Raw genomic sequence first — 23640 nt, 5'->3', positions numbered from 1 at the left:
GTTTTTAGGCACACCCCTGCTTTGAATTTAGGAGCTCTAATGACTGTGTATAAAAGGGGGAAATGTCTCAAAGTGAAAACCCATGATGCCAGCAAGTTCCTACAGCTTTAAGCCTTGCATCCAGGCACTTCCCACAGGGAGGACCCAGCTGGGTGTGTTCCAGCTTCTGGGAGCTCCAAGCAGCCTCAGAGCCCAGGGTGGTCTGCCTGCCCGTGTTTATGGCTCTGGACCATCCCGAGACATCTCCTGATGCACTGCAAACCACACTTGGCTGTCCACAATGCACCCAGCCTCTGCCAGAAAGCCTGCCAAACAGACTGAAATAGAAACTCATTTGTTTTCCAATGTGTAACAAAGGAGAGAGGTATTTAATTTTGAAGGGAGCTGAGCCAGCTTTCCTACGGGTCATTTTCTTTCTGGCACAAAATCCTCCTTAGTAGACTCCCTGGGATGGTCTTTCTTCTTATCTATCCATCAGCATTTTGAATGAGATAATGCTCTGTTGTTAGGGGGCTGTCCTGTGCACTGTAGGATGTTAGTAGCATCCCTTCCCCTACCCATTAGATACCAGTAGCACCACGCCCCATTTGTGCCAACCAAAAATGTCTCCAAAAAAATTGGCCAATGTCTCTGAGGGGATAAATCACCCGCAGGGGAGAAGGACTGGTCTGAATAAACCGTTGAGAAAAACAGAATGCGTGGAAAGAATCAGCCATTTCCTGGCTTTGCCCTCTTTGTTGAGACTACAACAAGCTGTGTGTGGTATGTGGATAATGGCCTGGAATATTTAAGGTGGATGGAAAGACTAGCAGAGAAGGTGAGTGGCCCCATCAGCCACATGTAAGGGGCACAGGAGGCCAGCCTCCTTGGGTGTTGAATCAGACGGTTCCTCCACTGGCCCCCTGGGTGGTTTGGGGCTGCAGGTGAGAACAGCGCCCTCAGAGGACACGTGGAGTCTTTCCTCTCCTCACTGATGCTCTGAGTGAGGGACCCCGTCCACTGCTGTAAACTCAGCCTCCAGCAGGTCCCGCCCTCTGTGCACTGTAGCCATACACTTGGTTGCTCCTTAAACACCCCAGATGCTTCTTGTCACAGGGCCTTTGCACTTGATGCTCCTCTCCTATACAGAGATTTCCTCCTGTGTCTTTTCTTCCCTGGCGTCCTGGCATCTCTGAGGTCTCAGCTTGGCTGTGGCTTGACCACCCACCTAAAACTACCACCACAGACTTAAAGAATGAACTTGTGGTTACAGGGGGGAAGGGTGGGGGGGTGGGAGAGTTAGAGAGTTTAGGATTGACATGTACACGCTGCTATATTTAAAACAGATAACCAACAAGGACCTACTGTCTAGCACAGGGAACTCTGCTCAATATTATATAACAACCTAGATGGAAAAAGAATTTGAAAGAGAATAGATACACACATGTATATGTATAACTGAATCACACTGCTGTACACCTGAAACTAACACAACATTGTTAATGAATTATACTCTAATATAAAGTTAAAAGTTAAAAAAAAACACCAAACCACCCACAGCACATCACTTTGTTTATTTTCTTCATAGCATTGTCCTTATCTGCAGACGGAGATACGGAGGCTTGAAGCTTCACCAGCGGTTGCCCCTGCCTACCTCCTCCCTTCTGGTTCTTTACGGTCCACAGAGCTTCTGCAAGTCTAGGACGAGCTTCTGCTCTCCATTCCAGGGCACCAGGAGGGCTTTTCCCAGCATACTCTGGGGTCAGTGTTGGGCTTGTTAATTTCTGTGCAGGGCTCCAACCGCACCTGCCTTCCATGACCACAGAATGCATAATTGTCGGCAGGGTCTCTCTTGTGGCTTATCCTAGGACCCCCAGAAGAAAGCGCATCCTTCTTTCTGCCCAGACTTTAAAGGAGGGCAGGAAAGAGCAGGGGGAAAGGCCAACAGAGGGGATTTGGCAATAACCATGCCTAAGTCATTTTCCTGCCCTGTGAAGAGCTTGTTGTCGTGGCTGGTGCAATATGGTACCGAGCCTGGCATCTCAGGTGGCAACAACCAGACGCAGCCCAGCCCCTTGCCCTTGGCACTGTATTTGCACTGTATTATACGGCTGCTCCCCCAGTCCTGGCCAGAAAGAGACCTTCCTAACTAGGTGTCCTGGAAACTGGTGGTAATTGACTTCTTATCCATCTTTCCCACCCTGTGGCCCCTAGGGTACATCACTGCTATGGTCTAGAAACACGAAGGAGAGGGGTTAAAGCCAACCAGCGAGTGTGTTAATATCACTCCAAATTAGCCCCAATTAAGAAATTGAGAATGACCTGCATGTGAAAAACACGTGACAAGACTTTTTATTTGTAAACATTACCTGACGATTGGGTATTTATTTGGTACGATCAATCCTTCTCTCTCCAAAGTCCATGCAGGGGCATTGTAAAGAGAGGAGAGTAGCTCTTTCAGTACAACGAATAAGATGTTCAGAACAGATCTGGCCAAGAAAGATTATAACATATTTAACAGGGATTATTCTTGGAACGTTCTGACTGGTCCCTCCCCCAGCTGTATATATCTTTTAACATGTCATTCTGAAATGTGTGAGTGCCTGAAAGAGAAAACTTGAAACTACATACGATAGGGGTGTTTATGACCTCTGCAGTCATGCCAGAGACTCTTTCAAATATGAAGTTCTCAAAGGACCATTATTCTAGTGGCAAGAATGAAAGATCTTTATTGTTTCTTTCAACCTCAAACAACAGAATACTTCTTTTGAGGTTTGTTCTTAGCCCAGTTCGTTGTCCTTAGTGGGCACACAGGAAGTCTGTTATTATGAGCAACATTGCTTTATGGGACTTATCAAAATTTATCTCACACACAAAGTGCTTCAACACTTGGGCTGTGGCCACACAGTTGAAACACAGAGCAAGCAGTCTGAAGATTAGGGTTAATTTTATGGCCAAGTTGGAGGGCCGTATGTCTTTGAACGCTTTGTAGCAGATGGTTTATGACACAAGAACAAAGGGTACCAGCCTTAACTTATTTTAACGACTACCGTGACTTAGATCAAATCTCAGGACCCATCAGATTTCAACAGTTGAGACATTTTCCCCTGGAAAGCTGGCTGCACCCACCCCCTGCTAAGACCATCCTTCGCAGAGTATACGAAAATCACCTCCCTCAGCTGGAACTGTGCCAGTTCTGGAGGAGAGGGGACTTAGGTCTGCCATGCCTTAGCTTTGAAGAACCAGGAGCACGGCTATTTCTGGAGCAGCAGGGTTGGTAAGATCAGAAACAAGCAGGGGGAAGCTTGGGACACAGGCATTGCTCAAAGTCTGCTCCAGAGAAAAGGGAACTTTGCGTGTTTGTCAGGGGGGAGGCTAAAATACACATAACAAAAATTGATCACTTTAACCATTTTTAAGTGCTCAGTTCCATACTATTAACTACATTTACATTGTTGAACTACAATGATGACATCCGTCTCCAGAACTTTTTCATCTTCCCCAGCTCAAGCGTCTTATCCATTAATCACTAACTCCCCATTTCCCCTCCCCCAGTCCCTGGGAACCACCATTCTACCTTTTTCTCTATGAATTTAACTACTCTAGGGACCTCATATCAGTGGAATTATATAGTATTTGTCTTTTTGTGACTGATTTATTTCACTTACATCATGTCCTCAAGGTCCAGCCATGTTGTAGCCTGTGTCAGAATTTCACTCCTTTTTAAGGCTGGATAATATTCCATTGAGTAGATATACTACATGTTTGCTTAGCCATTCATCTGTCATCTCGTGAAAAGAGAACTTTTCATATTATTAGTTTGTGCAGGGACATGACTTATTCCAAAGAGCATTATGCAACTTACCTGAATAATTTGTCCAATCTCTTTAATCTGATGGAAAAATCTAGACCATGAAAGACAAAAGTAAGGGGGGCAAACAGCACGTATGTAAATAGGGGTGTCACTTTCCCCCTATTCTTTTTTGTTCTGGAAGAATATTCAGGGCACATCGTCTACATTTCAAAAATAGAACGTATGAGTCTAATCATATTAACTCAACAGGGAACACAGATGTCAAAACAGCCTCTGTGAGTCATTCCTTGGATTCTAAAAGGAATTCGTCTCAGATAAGAGTCTGCTCTTCTTTGAGGTTTGTCTTAAAGAAGTTCCAAAAGCAAACAGCAAAATAACAAAAAGCCTGGATCTCGCAGCAGCTCTGTGAGGCGCTGGCTCTGGCCAGAGGGCCTGCTGCTCCTTGGGCTGTTCTGGCTTGCGGATCCTGCTAAGTCTCTATTTGATTTAGAAAAGCGTGATGCTGAGGGAGAAGGGCGGGGCTTGGTGAAGCAGGGGAGTGTGAGAAAGGACACAGAAGGGATCTGGGTGTTTGGAAATGCCATCACCATGTTTGAAAATAAATCCCATTCGGAAGCACCAAGTTGATGTACTGATTTTTCTGTTTCTAGCTGTCAGCGTAAGTCTAGAGCAAGCTTAAATTCAGGGCTTCAGTGTGTGGCTGCAGAATTACACTCCGTGGGCCAGCGATAGCTGCTGGGTTAGGGTTGGACTTCCTGGTCTCTGAGGCACCCGCCCCCTCTCCTTCCCCACCAAGACGATTAGGTACCATCTTGCATTTCTGACTTGTGTGTAAGCCATCGCTGAATTGTCTCATTGGCTCATCCTTACCCATCCCCTATGCCTCGGGGACAAAACCTCTGTGTCAAGAATAAACAAGCCCATGTCTACATCACCGCAAACACCCCAGTAGATCAGGGTGGATTCCCATGAGGCTCTCCAGGACCTGCAAACAACAGAACGAGTGTGCTTTGGTGACCTCCATTTTCTAGACCTGTGTGGGCCAAATGTGCTGCTGACATTAGCTTCTTCTTTTTCCATCGTCAGGTAAGTGTAGTGATCAAATAAATTAGGGGAATCCTGGGCTAACCAATGACAAATATGCATATTTCCTGTAGGAATTATCATATATTTAATATGTATTGGGAATCTCAAGGACACAACACATTTTCCAAATGTGTTTAATCATCAAACCTTGCTATCATGGAACACAGTATCCTCAGAAAGCACTTAAGGAAACCCCAATTTAGATACCTGTTAAATTCAGTAAGTTAATATCATGTCCAACACATAGTAGGTAATCAATAGAGTATCAGTAGTGCTTCGGGCACTATTAGTGTTAAAGGCACCAATAATCCTAGACTCTCTTTCCCAACCCACCCCCAGGGTCCCCCCATTTTGGAATGCCAGCTTCGTCTTGATATTTTTGGTACAGGGAAAATAAAAGAGAGGGAAAAGGAGAAAATGGTAGGGTTTTCAACAGAAGGGTTTGAGAGCTACTGTTGCACAAAAAAGACAGAGGGAAAGCAATGAGCATGTCTTCCGGGAAGAGAGGGGCAGAATTTGTTTGGGCAGGAGAGAGAGTCTCAAAAAACTGAAATGTGAGACACAGAGAAGAATGGAGAAGAAAGGTAGGAAGAAGTGGCACTGTGTATGGTGATGGAATCTTTCTTTGGCCTTTCCAGAGACTTCATCTGTTCTTTGCTTTATTCTTTGCCTGCTGGGTTGTTTGGTTTTTGAATCAAACACAGTACCATGGGGCTTCCCTGGTGGCGCAGTGGTTGAGAGTCCGCCTGCTGATGCAGGGGACACAGGTTCGTGCCCTGGTCCAGGAAGATCCCACGTGCCGTGGAGCAGCTGGGCCCGTGAGCCATGGCCGCTGAGCCTGCGCGTCTGGAGCCTGTGCTCCGCAACGGGAGAGGCCACAACAGTGAGAGGCCCGTGTACCGCAAAAAAAAACAACAAAACACGGTACCATGGCTCGCTTCAGGGTGCCAGCAGATCACCCCAACTTACTGCAGGTCTCACTGATAACAATACCGTTTAATATTATTCTTATCATCATCCGCCCATAGGTAGGTCTTATTTCTTGCTCTCCCCAGGAGAGGATATTGGAATTGGAACCACAGATCTGAGTACTGGCCACCTTGATTGAGTCAAACTCCACCTAAAGACCCAGAGTCTCTAAACTATAGTGGAGAACTAGCCAAGGAAAGCCAAACCCAGACAATCTAACCTTTCCTGAGGTCTTGGACAGCAAGATGAGCGTTTGTTTCTAGCAGGTAAACCTGACAGGTCTCCTCTGGTCTCAGCCCCGTAATCAGGATATAGGAGCGCATCCAGGGGAGTCAGAGCAGACCCCGACCTGCATTGTTGCTACTCCTCCTGCCCCCAAAAGAAAAATAACGTGCAGACTGGTGCTTCAGCCATGGTTAGATTCCAATGGTAAGTCTGAACCCAGGGGTTCTGCCCAACTTTATGAAATCAAATGAGTGCATTTTGTTTCTTGCCTATAATTTCCGCCTAAAGCATCTCTGCAGGTGACCTCAAGGTCTGCTTTGAAATCAGTCTCCAAAGCACAAAAGGATTCTTTCTGCACCTTTTTTTTCTTCAAGGAACTCACAAATCAAGATCTGATAAGCGCAGTTGATGATTAAACACAACGAGCTGGCTACCAGGAGAGCTTTGATTTGCTTTGAACAAGGCTCTTTGAGCTTGGTTGAAAACCAGAATCTGTTTTGTTTTTGTTTGTCTCAGCCTTTTCTGTTGGAGACCTTGATTTAAGTCTTGAAAGGATGGAGTTTTGCTGGAAAGTTCTGTAGGTTGAGGCCTCTGTCCTTGGTGGGGACGGCTGAGGGGTCTACATGAAATGGTCATCCAGCCACCTCGGGGAACGCCTCGTGATGGCGTCAGCCGAGGACATTTGGGGAAAAGATTTGTATATGATGCATCTTTCAATATCTTAATTTCTTATTTTAAAACTTAGAATATGTTAAAAAATAGGGAGGGAGGAGGAAAAGAGGGAATACCGCAGAGAAGTGATATCGTGACTGTGTAACCCTTGAACCGTCAGTTTTGAGTTGACCTTCTAATAAAGGAGTTATCAGAGAGATTTTTCTTTCATTATTTATGCATTTGTTCATTTCTGTCACAATTTTCCCTGGTGCTGACGAGGCCTGGCAGCAGTTCAGGGGCTCACATGGGAGCTTTTTGAGATGTACTGTCATTGGGTCCCCCGACCAGAGAGGATAACACAGCCAGCATGGTGGGTGTGGGGGGCAAAGGGCTCTTCAAACACAAATCATACCTTTCTTTTGAAAGTGAGACATGGCTGAGGGGAAAATACCAACCAGTGTGGAAAGGATTATCTTAGAAATCAAGGGTCCCCTACCCTACCCTCTCCACTGCGGTCTAGCTCTACAGAAATAACCATTTTATTTTTTTAATTTTATTTTTTTAATTTAATTTTTTTTTTTTTTGCGGTACGCGGGCCTCTCACTGCTGTGGCCTCTCCCGTTGCGGAGCACAGGCTCCGGACGCGCAGGCTCAGCGGCCATGGCTCATGGGCCCAGCCGCTCCGCGGCATGTGGGATCTTCCCGGACCGGGGCACGAACCCGTGTCCCCTGCATCGGCAGGCGGACTCTCAACCACTGCGCCACCAGGGAAGCCCAGAAATAACCATTTTAAATGAAATTTTAAACTATGTCTGTTCCTAGTCCTATGGTAATCACTGCCAGGTTGCTAAGTGAAATATGTATACCACTTAAAAAAAGACCCATTTTTGGCAATACCTATAGACTTGTTGTCATGGGAAATGAAAATGTCCTTCTCTTCTTCTCTCCCACCAATATAACTATTACATGATTTGGGTTTCTCAGCTGGTTGACTTTGTGAGTTAAAATAATGGATTTGTTGCCTCTTCAAGGGTCTCTTAGTCCCTCACTTGCCAGGATAAATATATTAGTGTCCTGACCTTCCTCACTTCTCCCCCCACTCCCCAGACTCCTTCCAGCCTCTCTCCACCCACCCCTCACCCACCCTATGTATCACGCTGGCTTTGGAACCCACATCAGCTCTCACTTGCTCCCTCTCTAGAAGCCAGATGTCTCCCCCTCCTTCCCAAAGAAGTTAATTGCACAGCCCTACCTCTCTTCAGAATTTCCTAGCTTAGGGCGTTTGGAAAGGCCTAGAATATACCATTTTAGCAGATGGCTGTGATGCAAGGGGTCTGAAAAATGCACTCTAAATCCTAGAGAACAGGTGACATGAAACAGCAGTTCCCGTCTGGGCAAGGACAGCCAACACTAACACAGGAAGCTAAAATGGGGTGACCGTTTTTGCAGCCAACCCTACAGAAAAGTAGAATACATCATGTTCAAGAATATCATTAGGGGCTAGAATTCCTTCATTCCACAAATGTTTACTGAACTAGTTCTGACTGTAACGCATTTCCTTTTTTATTGTGTGCTTTTTTTCTTTTTTCAAACTTTTCGGATGCTTTTACATATTTCTAATTCCAGGAGTGTTTACTCAGTGTTCCGTGTCAAGATAAAGAAGGTCTCCATAAATGGGTGAAACAGGCCCTGGCCTGCGTTGGCTGGGGGTGAGGGGTGCCCGCAGCACCTCTGTTGATGAAGCAGAAAGCAGGGAAGGCCTTTTACTTCTTTGTGATTCACATGTGGATAAATAGGCGAGGATGAGATGGGGCAGCTCTATTTTAAGGAGTCATGTTTGCTTGACTAACAGAAGCTCATCTTCCTTGTTTCCTTCCTTCACCCTTTCCTTTCCTTTCCCTCCCTCCCACCCTCTCTTCCTTTGATTAATCCTTATTTCTAATTAAAAGAGCTAGAAAACAAAAATGCAAATTTCAACACCCTTATAGGCGTGCCTTTGATTAACTCCAGTAACTAAATTAACAAAATCATCATGGTATCTCACTGCTGTGATTTACGTTTCCCTGATGGCACATGACACGGAGCATTTTTTCCTATGCTTACTTGCCATCTGTATATCTTTTTTCGGAGAGGAGTCTGTTAAGGTCTTCGGCCCATGTTTCAATTGAGCTGTTTGTTTTCTTATTGTTGAGGTTTTGAGTGTTTATATATTTTGGAGAACAGTCCTTAATTAGCTGTGTCTTTTGCAAACAGCTTCTCCCAGTCTGTGATTCGTCTTCTTTTTCTTTTGACATTGTCTTTCACAGAACAGAAGTTTTAAATTTTACTGAAATCCAGTTTATAAATGATTCCTTTCAGGAATCATGCCTTTGGTGTTGTATCTAAAAAGTCATTGCCATACCCAGGGTCATCTAGATTTTCTTCTATGTTTTCTTCTAGGAGTTTTATAGTTTTGTGTCTTCCAGTTAGGTCTATGGTCTATATTGAGGTCATTTTTGTGAATGGTGAAGGTCTGTGTCTAGCTTCATTTGTTTGCATGTGGCTGTCCAGTTGTTCCAACACCATGTGTTGAAAAGACTATCCTTGTCCCACTGTTGCCTTTGCTTCTTTTGTCAACGATTAGTTGACTGTGTTATACGGGTCTACTTCTGGGCTCTGTATTCATTTCATTGATCTATTTGTCTTCTCTTTCTCGGATACCACACCGTCTTGATTACTGTAGCTTTATAGTAAGTTGTGAAGTCAGGGAACATTCATCCTTCAACTTTGTTCTTCGATATTGTATTGCCTATTCTGGGTCTTTTGCTCTTCATATAAACGTTAGAATCAACGCGTCATCATTTGATTTTTCTCAGGTGCACGAAACTTACTATGGAAAAATAATCCAGGGCAAGGAGGAGTGCCTACAATAAGCCAGAATTCTGCATACAACCTCTCACTGAATCTTTACAACAGCCTCCCAGGGAGGTATTCTTACCATCGTTCATTTGGAGACGGGGAACCAAATCTAGAGGGGGTTAATTAGCTAGTAAATGGCAGAGGTAGAATTTGAACTCTTGATACTATAACCAGGTGCCAAAAAACACCCAACACACACATTCACATGTAAATCGACCTGGTTGTGTGCAGGGGGCTCAGGTTCGATCCCTGGTGGAGGAACTAAGATCCCACAGAGTGTGCAGCAGAAAAATAAAAAATGAAAGAGTAATTAAAACAACAAAAAAAGAATCCATCTAGGTCCATCCAAGCTAGCACTTCAAATCACTTTGACCTAAATACAATGCACCTGGTTAAACAGTGTTTTTGAAAGGACGCCTGGAGCTCCTGCCTAGTACTGAAAATGTCCACAGCAGCATTTAGAATTTGTATTAGTTAATAAGCCCAGTTTAAGAAAAATGGGTACGATTTCCATTGAAGGGCTCAGAATAAAGTCCTGGTCGTAATAATTCTCATTCTCTCTTCTGAAGCTGTTCTATTGTCTGTGTCCAGCTGCTTCTGTCGCTGTGCCTCTTTTTGGCTTTAGATTTTTTGATCTTCTCTTTAATGCCTTTTAAAAAAAGAGGTGAGTATATTTTTCTGTGCTTCACTTAATGGGCTAAAATAATCATTGAGCCCTAGGACAAACAGCTAGCCCAGACTATGAATAGAGAAGCCAGTCTCCATTGTGTTGCCCTTGGCTTTGAGTTAAATGGTCCCTCTTTCAAACTTCTTTTTTCAGTGTGTGGATCTGGAGAGCGATGGGGTCACCAAGTAATGTTCTTATCCACGGTGAAACAGTGACCTTAGCACGTCTTTCCAGTTCTGAGGACCAGGCCTTTGGATGTCAAGTCCCGCCGTCCATCACTCCTTTTCAGAGAGGAAGGATGTCTGCTTCTAAGTAGGGGTTTAAATTGGAGAAGAGAGGCTGCTCAGGATCACCTTTCCAGAAACACACACACACACGCACACGCACACACACACACACGCACACGCACACACGTGCACGCACACACACACGGGAATACAGGTCTTTGAAGCTCTTTCACGTGAGAAAAATTCTCTTTTCCATCCCACGAGCTTCATAACCATCTCCCCACTGGTGAGTTCATGCAGCGTGCGAACTGGTTCTCAGATATGGAAAGATTCATCAGCGTGGGGCACTGCAGGCTCCCACCTGGGAGTGAGACGTGTTGATACCGTCATCATGAATCAGAAGCGGATGCACCCCGAGCCCTTCCTTTGCTGGCACAGAGGCGGCTGCTACCCTGCAACCCTGCCACACTGGCAGCTGGGGTCCCACCACAACCCCCTCACGGCTGTGCACGGCCACTGCACTTGGCTCCCTGGGTCACAGGCACGAGGCCAGCACACTGTGCCCCCGAGAGGGGGGGTGTCCCGAGAGGTGACCTCACGTCACCAGCCACCTGGCCCTGGCTGACTCCTTCCCGGCTGGTCTTCCCAGAGCCAGGAGCCAGGGCTGCTGTCCCCTCGCAGCTCTGCGGACCCCGCCTGTGGGGCGGGGCTGGGGGGAATTAGTGAATGTGTGTGAAGCTCTTTGAAGACAAGAGTGTTCCCCAAACGCTGCTTCTTGCTGTGCTGACAACAAGACCTCGGGGGCTGGTTTTCCTGGTAGAGAGAGTGGACTCTGTGTTTTCCCTTCTTTTCTTTTTTGGGGGAAGCCGAATCCCAATAGGCTCAAAGAAGTCAAATAGCGGCTCCCAGTCCTGAGGAATGCAATCGGCTGGGGGAGGCGGGCTTGTATGTGATGCGTGTGTGGTGTGCGTGTGTGCATGTGTGCGTGTACCCGTGTGTGTGATGTGTGTATGTATGTGTGTGTATGTGGTATATGTGGACCTGTGTGTGGCGTGTGTGTGAGAGTGTGTGGTGTGTGTGTGTGTGTGTGGTGTATGTGGACCTGCGTGTGTGTGTGTGTGGTGTGTGTGTGATGTGGACCTGAGTGTGTGTGTGTTTCGGTGTGTCTGTTTGGTATGTGTGTGTGTGTGTGTGTGGTGTGTGGTGTGTTTGTGTATGGGGTGTGTGCATGTGTGTGATGTGCATGTGTGTGGTGTGTGGTGTGTTTGTGTGGGGGGTGTGTGTGTGTGTGGGGGTGTTTGTGTGTGTGCATGTGTGTGATGTGCGTGCGTGTGGTGTGTGTGTGGTGTGGTGTGCGTGTGTGTGTGAGGTGTTTGTGTGTGAGGTGTGTGTGTGTGGTGTGTGGTGTGTGTGTGGTGTGTGTGTGTGTGGTGTGTGTGTGATGTGGGCCTGCGTGTGTGTGGTGTGTGTACCTCTGTGCACGTCTTCACTCCCGGGGCATGCGCCCTCCCTGACCCTGGGCTGTCTGGGCTGCCCTGGCAGGTGTAGGGGGAGAATGGGGCGGGCGCGGCGGGGGGCGGGGGTGGGGAAGAAGCGAAGGAAGACGGAGAGGGGGGCGGGGGGGGGGCGCGGCTGTGGGAAGTGGGGCTGGAGGCCGGCAGGGAGGGGCGTGCCGCCTTAGGTGATCTGCTGCGCGGCCTTGAACTTTTATTCCGGGAACTAAGGCCGCCCTCGCTCCAGGCCCGCTGCCAGCGCTGCACCACCCACGCGGATCAGTGGGCCAACGTGAAAGGAATTAGCTTCCAAGTGACAGGGAGTTTTCGATTTTTCTTCAAGCCCCCCCACCCCCCCACCCCCCCACCCCCGCCCGCCCCAAGTGCTGCTTCTCTTGTCTTCGTCCTGATTTCTGCATACCTTGGTCAGCATCCCCTCCCGCCCCTGGGAGGGGTCTATAAGTGCTGACGCCGCCCCGTCCTTCTCTGGCCACCCCGTGAGCTGGCGGGTCGCCGCTGTCACTCCCCGCGTATGCTGCAGCGGCTGCGCCCGAATTCTTCCCCAGGAAGCCTTATCCTCCGGACGCTGGACGGCTCGGAAGATGGGGCATATGAGGGCAGAGGACGGCCCTTCCCACTAACTTGGAGCTGACGTTGCGGGCCGGGGAAGGCATGTCCCGTGCGGTCCCCACCGGGAGCGCTCCCTCCCCGCCGGCCCGCCCTCTGGAGAGCGTGGCCACTGGGACCAGAGGCCGGGTTTGGCCCTGGACACCCTCACTGCCTCTGCACCTCCTTTCTGCCTCAGGGTCCACGAGGGCAAAGGCCCCCTGTGGCTTCTTTTCAAAAAAGTAAGATATAACTCCCACACCGTAAAATACGCCATTTGAAGGTGCACAGTTCAGTCGTTTTGAGTGTATTCACGAAGTTGTGCACTAATTCAGAGCTCTTTCAGGACGCCCCAAAGAGCTCCTGTACCGTTAGCTGTCACTCCCGGTGTCCTCCTCCACCCACAGGCCCTGGTAACTCCTTTCTCTCTCTGGGGGTTTGGCTATCCTGGACATTTCACATCACTGGAATCACACAATGTGTGGCCTTTTGTGACTGGCTCCTTTCACTTCCCATAATATTGTCAAGATTCTTCCATGCTGCAGCATGTGTCAGTGTCTCCTTCCTTTCCAGGGCTGGATGATATCCATGGAATGGCCAGGGACCATGATGTTTGTTTATTCATCAGCTGATGCGTTGCTGTGGCTTTGGGCAGGATTTTTTGTTGTCCACTGTTGGAAACTTCCAGTAGGCTTGGATCAATGTGCACATCATTTGTTTGCTGAGCACGTAAGTGAAGGATACCTGGGTTAGAATATCTGAGTCATGATGCTTGACCCTGCCACAGATGGGGAGCTGCGTGCTCCCCCAGCATCCCCCCACCTCACCTGGCCTCAGTTCCTCCATCTGTCAAACGAAGGGCTTGAACCACATGGCCTCTAACATCTGGCTCTAACATTTTAAGATATTTTAGAAAGCAATTAACATATTACCTTTTGAAAAAGGTAGAGAAAAGCAAACTGCAGGCTGACGTGATTAAGTGCGTCCATAACTGAAACTGCTTTTTATTTTTTTTTATTTATTTATTTTGTGGTACGCGGGCCTCTCACTGTTGTGGCCTCTCCCATTGCGGAGCACAGGCTCCGGACGCGCAGGCTCAGCGGCCATGGCTCATGGGCCTAGCCGCTCCGCGGCATGTGGGATCCTCCCGGACCGGGGCACGAACCCGTGTCCCCTGCATTGGCAGGCAGACTGCCAACCACTGCGCCACCAGGGAAGCCCTGAAACTGCTTTTTAAATGATAATCTGGGTCAAGCCACAGAGGCGCTTTTGTGACAGGTTTCCAAATGACAGAAAATTACCGTGAATGACGGGGAAGGAATGATGGGTCAAATTAAAAAGATGAAATACAACAGGAATAAATATAAAGTGCGGCATTTAGTGCCAAAACCCAACAGAACAGCTACTGGCTGGGGCTACTGGAAAGGAGGCCAAACGGCGCCCATCTACAAAAGGGTTTTAGCTGACTCTAAATAAATCTCATTAAGAGCCACATGGGGTTGAGCTGCCAGAAAAGAGCCAATGTGATTTTAGATTATATTAATAGGAGTATAGTGGCTGAAACAAGGGAGGTGGCCCTGGTGAGACCACCCCTGGTATGGCTGCCACATTCTCAGAGGGAGGCCACCAAGAAGAGCAAGACTGGAGGAAGATGGGCAGGACGGTGGAGCTTTCCGGAACCATGATGTACTAGGAGGTCTAGGGTTTTGGTGTGCAGAGGGAAGCCAGAATACACTTCACGAACATGAAGCGATGTCCCATGACAAAGCGAGTTGACTTCTGCCACGTGGACCTGGAGGATGGCTGGAGCCATGAGGTGGTGGATTGCTACCCAGGGCGAGGAGGAATTCTGTGACAGCAAAAGTTACCAGAACATGGAGAGATAGACTACCTGGTTAGGAGCAGTGGGGTGGGGAGCCCGCTTATCAGGGGCGGTGACTGGGGACCGAGTCATGACTTGGGTGACGCATTTCATTTATGGGATATAGATGGTGGGGAGGGGGAGGGAGAAGGCGGGCAGAGGATGGGGGAGGCCTGGAATCCCAGGATTCATCCCTGTCACTGGGTGCTGCCAGCCAAAGAATGGCATGCTGCCTGGACTCTTGAGTTTAGACTATTTATGCAAATGCATTGTTCTTTTCAGTGCTTGGAACTCCCAGAGGTAAGTTACCTGCTGAGGCAATTGTGGATTAATCTGAGGCAATCAGCTATCTCTAAGTCCACCCAAGCCCGCATTTGGATCAGATAGGATGATTCATAGCAATCTGAAGTCAACTTTGAAAGCTGGGTTCTTCCCGGAACACCGGCCGGTGCCCTTGATGACGGATCAGACACAGGGCTGGGCTCTGCCTGGGATTGGCGCGGCTGTGTGGCGAGGTTGCTTTTTGTGCCCTAAGAACTTTGGGAGGAGGGACGGGAGCCCTGTGGCTGCTTCCTGGTCCCGGGTCTGAAAACCACTTAATTTAACACAGTTGGCAACTCCTCCACCCAAGTTGCCTTGGGCTTCCTTCCACAGGCAAAGCGTGCGGCCAGTGAGGTGGACGGCCTTGCTCATACTGGAGCTGGTCCATGGCATTCGCGAGGTCAGTGGTCATTTCTTACTGACCCCGGTGGATTTGGTGATCCTGAGGCCCAGATCCGTCTCTGTAGGGGCAAGTGTCCTAAAGGGAGTGCCTTCTGACCCATAAGTCCTTAAGTACTCAAGTCACAGATGGCCAAGGCGAGGTGACACTCTTAATTGTTTGGATAAGATTATCCCTGCCACGCTTGGTGCAAATAAAAGGCAAAGCCCAGATGGGCTTGAGTGACAAGCGTGGCTGCTTTTCCTAAGGAGGGAGGCTGGCTCTGGGGCGACCGTGCGTCTCAGGGTGCACACAGAGGACTCCCTACTGCCAGTTCTGTAGAGCCCAGGGCTGCCTGGTCCTTAGCTGGAGCTCAGCCACTTGGAGACCAGAAGCATGCATCCCAACATGCTTCGTAGACAAGGACACCCTGAACTCAGGAAACAAAAGAACAGGAGAGAGAGGAATCATTAGGCAAACACCGAGTGATCCTAAAACCGACTGCTAGCAGCACACGGATCCGGGAAGCCCGGGATCTCCTGGGAGATCGCTAAGAGCAAGTGCGAGATGGAGATGTGTGTCAGCCCTGCGTCTGAGCTGTAAATACTGATGGTCCGGATGTCAGACGCAGGCCCTCTGGGGGCGTGGCCGAGGCCGGGTGATTCAGCCCCATCACCTGTGATGGAGACCTCAGGCCTGGAGCATTCTGTTCAGAGTTGCAGTTCCTGCTAGCCATGAACACACGGCTCCCGTTCCTGGAACCGAACTGGCTTTGGGGTGCGTCCAGGAATATTCCTGCTCTCCGTGGGCCTGCGTCTTACATCTAGAACTGCTCGCCCGTCTTCCTGGGCTCCTGGGACCTGCTCCCCACAGGTGGATCTGGGAAGGGGAGAGTTACTCTCCGAAATGTGAACAGTGCCAGCACAGTGCCAACCGCCACTGCCCTGCACGACTCAAACAGACGTGAGCCACAGAATTTGGGTGCGGGGAGCGAGGCGTGCTCCTGACAACCCTTACACTCCCTCTTCAGAATCCCTGCCGCTGGGCTCTCCCCCTCAGCTTGCCTCGAGAGAGCGCCCCCTGAAGGGAGAGCTAGTGGGCAGGTCCCAAGACCCAGGGGGATGGCGTCCAAGCCTCTGCCCCACCACGTCCACGTACTGCTGCTCCAGACACCTCATCTTCCCCCCTCAGTCCCTCCCAGGCCTTCCAGTTTCCAGGCTTTGTACCTGCTCCCCACATCCCTGGTTCCCCCCTAGCCTTTTCTTTCCTGCTGAGAAAGAGAAAAGCCAGGAATCTGGACTCAGGCCCACGTTGCCTCTCCTCCTGGGGGGTCCACGTGCCCTGTGACCAATGAGGGGTTACCAGGGCCTGAGACTTTCAGTGCTAAAATCAGGACAGACCCTGGCAAACCAGACAGTTGGTCCCCCTCGCTCCTTATTAGTTGCTATGTTAGGGTCTAGAACAGTGATTTTTATGTCTTTTGCTCCTGAGTCTCCTGAGGATCTAAAGGCCATGGGCTTTCTCTTCTGTTTAGCATAGATAGGCCCTTAGACACACCACTTTACATACATTTTCAGGGGTGCTGAGCTACCCTTAACAATTCAAGGGGGAATTTGGGGCCCCAGGGACCTGTCCAGAGACCCAGGGTAAAGATGCAGTGCACGAGGAGGGGGTTTGGCCTGGTGGTCAATTGTATGAGCCCGGGGGGAGGACTGACCCCGCTTTCTGGTCAAGCTCTCCTACTTTCAGCTGCAAACCCACGTTCAGCCTCCCCAAGCCTCCCTGTGCATCTGTAAAATGGGAATTGGACCTGCTTCATAGGGGTGGAAAAGACTGTTAGTAACACAAAAACAGTGTGAAATACAGTGTCTGGCGCATCTGGATTCATGCCCGCACAAACCTGTCTAAAACACATATATTGAGCTGCTGTGTGTCAAGGACTGTTCTAGGTTAGAGATACCGCAGGGAACAAAACCAAATCCTTGCCCCTGAGAGCTGACGGTTTGGTAGGCTGAGGCTGAGGTTTTATTCCTCCTGTTATTCTTAACGGTTGGATTCAGAACTTACCAATACACCCACTTCTATGCCTACTCATGGCTGGTTACCCAACAGCTTTGTCCTCTGCAGGGGTGAAGGATGGTGAGCTTTTAGACCCAGGGAAGAAGCCTCCTGTCCACCTTTACTAAAACTCTGTAATGGCCTTAATGCTTTTTACTCTAGTTTTCTTTTTTAATGATCTTTTAAAGAAGCCAATTTGAGTCTTCATCCTCATATTTCTTCTTTTTAATTATTTATTTTTTATACAGCAGGCTATTATTAGTTATTTATTTTATACACATTAGTGTATACATGTCAATCCCCATCTCCCGATTCATCCCACCCCACCCCCACCCCCATCCTCATGTTTCTAATGAGGAGCTTTCGCTTCTTTCTTCTAATAGGTTATTTAGGCCTCCTATGACCTCTTGCTGAGCTGTCATTTTTTTATAAGCAAACAGTTCTCATGTGTCGAGAACTGACAAGGAGACCCCGGATGGGACCACCGGGTCACTGAGGCACAAAGTAAACACTCTAGCCAGCAATCCACCAATCCATGCAATTTCCGTTTAGAGACTCAGTGATCCGATCATTATCCGTATTCTGATTCACTTTTCCTGCTCAGCTGAACGTGGTTGCCCCGGGAGCAGTTCCCAGGTCCCAATTTTGAGCATGGAACCATTTACCCCAGGAAATCTGGGCGCTCCTGAAGCCAGTGAGGGAGGGGTCAGCACTGCCAGGCGCTGGTCAATTTCATCCTGCAAGCGTGGGCAGGCGGGGCTGGCCTGAGGGCAGCACGGCAGCTGGAGAGGGCTCTGGCCTGAGTCCTCAGCCCGCCTTAGCTGACATCGGAGCCTTGCAGCAGGGCTGCTGACGTGTACTGGCTGGGCTGGCTGTTTACTAGATTGTTTTTCAAGAGCTGCACTTCCAGTAAGACGTGAAATCACGCCACGACACCCTCATTTATAGCACTGAGCGTGTCACTCGGGCAGCATGTGGGCCAAGAAAGGGAGAGTCCAGGAAAGGTGAGATTAGCAGACAGTCGGGAAAGTCACCTGATGTGAAGAGAGAGACTGGGGTAGACCAGATGGCTGCATTAGCACTGTCCGGGGACATGCTGTGGGCTGCACTTTGGAAGGGTTGATTAGAGCAGAATTTCTTCTTGAGAAGGTAGCCTAGTCTGGGAATAGGAACTGGCCTCAGGCTAGCTGGTTTCCAGAGTGACACGGGCAAATCATTTCCCCTCTTTGAGCCTCAGTTTCCCTACCTGTGTGATAAGGGTGTTCAGTCATTGATTCCTTAGTGGGCAGCAACCAGCCGAGGGTTGGCATGGGGGCTCCTGGGTTCCCGTCCTCCATCTCCCTGGCTGTGGGACTGTGGGAAAGGCCTTACCTTGTCAGGACACAGTCTTGTCATGTGTTAAGTGGAGACATTTGTGTACTGTGATCTCTCGGTGCTGTTCTGAGCATTTTTGTGAAAGCACACAGGACGCTTAGCAGACAGGCAGGTGCACAGCAAGCGCTCAATGCCCAGGAGCTTTTATCAGCATCACCACCAATAATGAGTGTTTGTGGAGGGCTCTGTGTACGGGGAGCACTGCGTGCTGGGCAGGGAGGTTCTGAGGTCCCTTCCTGCCGGAACATTCCATACCTGTGATCTAATAAAAGGCCACTGACCCTTTCCTCCCTCCTGATGGAAGTTACAAAAACCTCCATTTCCATTGCACTCATATTCATAAGACACAGTCCCTTTTTATTTAAAACCATTTCCCTAAGGCAAAGGTCAAGCTGTCCATTTGGGGTGAAAGATGATGATGATAATAGTAATAAAAATAATAATAATAACCATAAGTTCCTTTTTCCTTGGTATAGACTTGAAAAGCATTTTCAAGGGCTGTATCTCATTTGGATCCTCCCGACAGCCCTGTGAATGTGAGGAGGGCAAGTATTTCCCAGGAGCGGCAGGTGAGGAAACTGAGGTCCAGAGCGATTTTCCAAGGTAACATGGATAATGAGGGGGGACTAGAAATCGTGTCCTCCAGCTCCAAATCTAGTGTCTTTCTAAAGCAAGACCATAGAGTAGTTGGCTTTTCCAAACCTGGAAATAAATGCAAAGAGGTTTATTATTTGTCTTCCCATCTCTTGCACATGGTTGGTTGGTTGTTGGTTGTGGACAAACAGTCCAGATGTGCTGTCTGGGGGTGTGCGCAGGTCACCCCATGCAGGGTATAGGACCCAGCACTGGTGTGGCCCTTCACGTGCTCCAGGAAGACCCTTCCCTAGAGGTTGCCTCATGTGGAGGTATCCTGGGTCATGTGTCAGCGTTCCACTCCTTTCTGGGCCAAGCTGTGTGAGCCCTTGAGGAGACAGAGAAATCTGTGTTGAAGCCGTGGAATGATCCGATCCAATTCTCCTAGAGGACAGGGAGATATCCAAGCTCGGCAAATGGAGGAGAGTGATTTGGTACTAAAAGCACTTGTGAAGAGTGGAATAGACCTTTAAAACAATACAAACGTGAGTTTTAACTGTAAGTGACCCAGCACAAAAGACAAGAGCAGAGACCCTGGACGGGGGTGCCGGCGGCCTGAAGGGCTTCGCCTAAGCACCCTGCCACCCCCTCCTGCAGATCTGACAGGACAGGAAGAGGCTGCAGGAACAAGTCTCATCAGGCTGCAGGGGGCCCTTCCCAGACACTGCTGGCATCCTGGACCCGATGCTACCTCCTTGCTCACATGTGAGCAATTTATCTCAGGTCTTGTTTTGGCTTAGAAATCCTTTAATCTCCCAGGATTGTTTTAATGGATCGGCCTCTATTTTTATTCCTGGATGGAAGAGTGCATCGGAGACTCAGCCGAGTCCACTGGACGTGTGGAGACCTGTCCCCGGGAGCACTGAATTCCTCGCAGCTTCCAGCAAGTTAAGGACAGAGCCCAGAGACTGAAATGAAAACACCAACAGGAGGAGGCCTGCTCTCAACCACCAAGTTTGGGGCATAGTAGGCATTCGGCAAATATTTGCTAAAAACAAACATTGAGGGGTCCTATGAATTCCGAGCAGTTTCTGCCCCTGCTGCACAGCGTGGGGAACGCGTGGCCATGGCAGCCAGCAGGTCGGTTTCTGAATTGAGGAGCCTGATGCCTATAATTTTCCCAAAGCAAAATATTTGTGGGTATGGCTCCAAGCCATGGAATTTCTAGACTTCGTGCCTTCCTTTTCTATCCATGGAAACTTTGCTTTTCTTTCCTATACGTGGTCACTTCGTTTACCCTCCTCGGTTTCTCTAAGGGGAGCCTTGGGGCATGTGGACATTACATTGAGCCTGTGCGTCCTTTTTGCTTCCTTCTTTTTATTTTATTTTATATTTTTAATTTTATTTTCCATGTTCTTATTGAAGTATAGTTGGTTTACAATGTTGTGTTAATTTCAGGTGTACAGCAAAGTGATTCAGTTATGCATACATACATATATATATATATATTCATTTTCACATTCTTTTCCTTTATAGGTTATTACAAAATATTGAGTATAGTTCCCTGTACTATACAGTAGGTTCCTGTTGTTTACCTATTTTATACATAGTAGTGTGTATCTGTTAATCCCAAACTCCTAATTTATCCGTCCCCCCACTATCCCCTGTGGTAACCATAAGTTTGTTTTTTATGTCTGTGAGTCTATTTCTGTTTTGTAAATAAGTTCATTTCTATCATTTTTTTAGATTCCACACATAAGCGATATCATATGATATGTGCCTTTTTCTGTCTGTTTGCCTTCTTCTCAGTGCTTATCAAAATCCAGTCTGGGACTTCCCTGGTGGCGCAGTGGTTGGGGGTCCGCCTGCCGATGCAGGGGACACAGGTTCGTGCCCCGGTCCAGGAAGATCCCACATGCTGCGGAGCGGCTGGGCCCATGAGCCATGGCCGCTGAGCCTGCGCGTCTGGAGCCTGTGCTCCGCAGCGGGAGAGGCTGCGACAGTGAGAGGCCCGCGTACCGCAAAAAAAAAAAAAAAAAAAATCCAGTCTGGACCTTATAAACATGGTATTTGGGTTGTTCCGGCTGCCATAGTCCGTGAGCTGGAGAGTTACTGGACACCAGCAGGGTTGTGTTGTAGGGATGCTGCTCTGTTTTAAGTTGTCAACACCCTTCCCAAACTGAGGACTGCAGAGTTAGAAATGGGGAGTGAGAACGATGTGTCCTGAGCGGAGGCTGAAGACTCAGAGTCTGGGGCCCCAGGCACTAGGGCAGTGTAGTGAGCTTACTAGAATCCCAGAGTCCTGAGGAGAATGGTTGGCCGTGGCCGTGGTCAGACACAGAAGCCCACTGGTTCCGCATCTGGCTCACCCAGTCAGGAGGACCGTGCTGAGGCCATGACTCACACACCTGCCATGGCTGCCCCTTCTGAAGGCGAAGAAGGCTCAGCCCATAGCTAAGCCAAGGGAAGCATCTCTAATCTGTTCCTTATTCATGGGTGACCATGTCTCTATTAGTCAGGATTTTCCAGAGAACAATAGGATATGTATCTATATCTGTGTACAGAGATTTATTATAAGGAATTCACTCATGCAGTGATGGAGGCTAGGAAGTCCTTAGACCTGCAGTCAGTAAGCTGGAGGTCCCAGAAGAGCCGGTGTTTCAGTGGAGCATAAAGGCTAGAGAAGACCAATCACACAGTCAGGCAGGAGTTTCCCTCTTATTTGGCATTTTTGTTCCATTCAGGGTTTCAGCTGATTGCGTGAGGGCCACCCACATTAGGAAGGGCAATCTGCTTTACTCATTTTACTGATTTAAATGTTAATCTCATCCAGAAACACCCAGAATAATGTTTAACCAAATATCCAGGCACCCCATGACCCAATCAAGTTTACACATAAAATTAAGCATCACGGTGTTCCAAACCACAATTCCCATCCTTGGAGAGACTGAGTTGGTTGAGGGTCTTGCCCAAACCAAGGGCGGCCACTCTGTGGGCTGAGTAATGACGTATGAAGGAGTGTAGGATAAAAGCCTTAAGTAGGGACGATAGTAATTAGCAAGGATGGTTATGGTCTCTTTCATGGAGACATAGATGGAATCAGTCAATTGGTACCAAAAGGAGAAGCAAGGAGACCTCCAGAGAGAAGCGGAGACCAATTGGCAGTAGGGGATCCAGGCTAATGGGGGCGCCATAGTGAAGATGCAAGAGCGCCTGGTGCTACTGAGGCAACAAGACAACATGGAACCCAGAACTACCTTCTGTCCTGAACAACTTCCCAGGTTCATCTGCTGTGGGGCTAGTAGTACATTAGATTCTGTCCTCCCCTTGTATCCTTTATCACCAGATGGTTCCTTAAATATACCGTAAAACCCCAGTTCTTAAGGTGAACTGAATGAGTCTCTTCCTTACCATCAAATGAGATGAACCTTTATCTACCACACATGACAAACTAATGCCAGTGACGTTATTCTACTTGACATTTCAGAATGATTCGAGTCCAAGTTTAAGAAGAGACTCATTCAGATGCTTTCTGCTCCATCTCCTTTGTTGGCTGAGTAAGAGCTGTACTGAATTAAGAGAAACAAAGGGGGAAAGAGATCACAAGACAGGGCTGGAGACCTTGCTGTTGCGTAGACGCAACTGTTCACAAATTTCATGGGACAGAAAAATATGGGATCGGGGCTGTTTTCTGAGTTGTTTTCCCCTCTGTTTGCCATCACAGGCTTTCAGACCACTCAGTTCACTAGTCTTGTCTTTGATGTTCAGCACAGTCCTTATAAGTCTCCCCTAAATGGAGGGTTGGGTAGGTGGAAGGAAAAGATGAAATAAATTCTTACAATGGCAACATTAGGGTCATTATTTATGTTAGCTAGAGGAGCATAGAAAAATATACCCTTATCCACTTGATAAATATTTTTAAGCACCTGCTCTGTGACAGGTAGGGTCCTAAGCTTAGAAGATGTCAATGAATAAAACAAAGAACCCTGCCATGAGGCACTTACATTGTCACAGGGAGAGCAGGCAACAAACAATGAATATAGTAAGATAGTAATATAATAAATAATAAGTGTAATACAATAAGGTAATAAATATAATAAAATGAGCCAATATCACAGGATGTTGAAGGTAATAACTGCACTGGAAAGAAGGAAAGAGAACATGGGAGGAGGGCGAAGAACTTGTCTGGAGGAGGACAGAGGTCAGCCCCACTTAGAGCATGACCTTTATGAAAAGGCTTGCAAGAGGTGAAGGAGTTAGTCATTGGAGGATCTGGGGAAGAGTGTTCAGGCAGATGGAACAGTCACTGCAAAGGTCCTAAGGCAGGAGCATCGGGCATGGTCAAGGAATAACAAGGAGGCCAGTATGGCTGGAAGCTGGAGGAAAGGGAGGAAGTGGGATGCTGGGGCAGAGGGGAATAGGGCCAGAACATGCGGGGTGTTGGGGAGAAAGAGAA

General features: G+C 48.3%; 1 long non-coding RNA gene across 1 annotated transcript; it reads left to right on the top strand.

Moving 5' to 3' along the window:
• The first annotated feature begins 14175 nt into the window (after positions 1-14175).
• On the top strand, positions 14176-20543 carry LOC117199148 (uncharacterized). The gene is made up of 2 exons (XR_004480332.2): positions 14176-15200; positions 19088-20543. It is a non-coding gene; the product is annotated as an uncharacterized LOC117199148 (long non-coding RNA).
• Positions 20544-23640: the final 3097 nt, after the last annotated feature.

The sequence above is a fragment of the Orcinus orca genome, chromosome 5 (genome assembly GCF_937001465.1).
Source record: "Orcinus orca chromosome 5, mOrcOrc1.1, whole genome shotgun sequence".
Taxonomy (NCBI): Eukaryota; Metazoa; Chordata; class Mammalia; order Artiodactyla; family Delphinidae; genus Orcinus; species Orcinus orca.
This window is presented reverse-complemented; position numbering and strand designations above follow the sequence as displayed.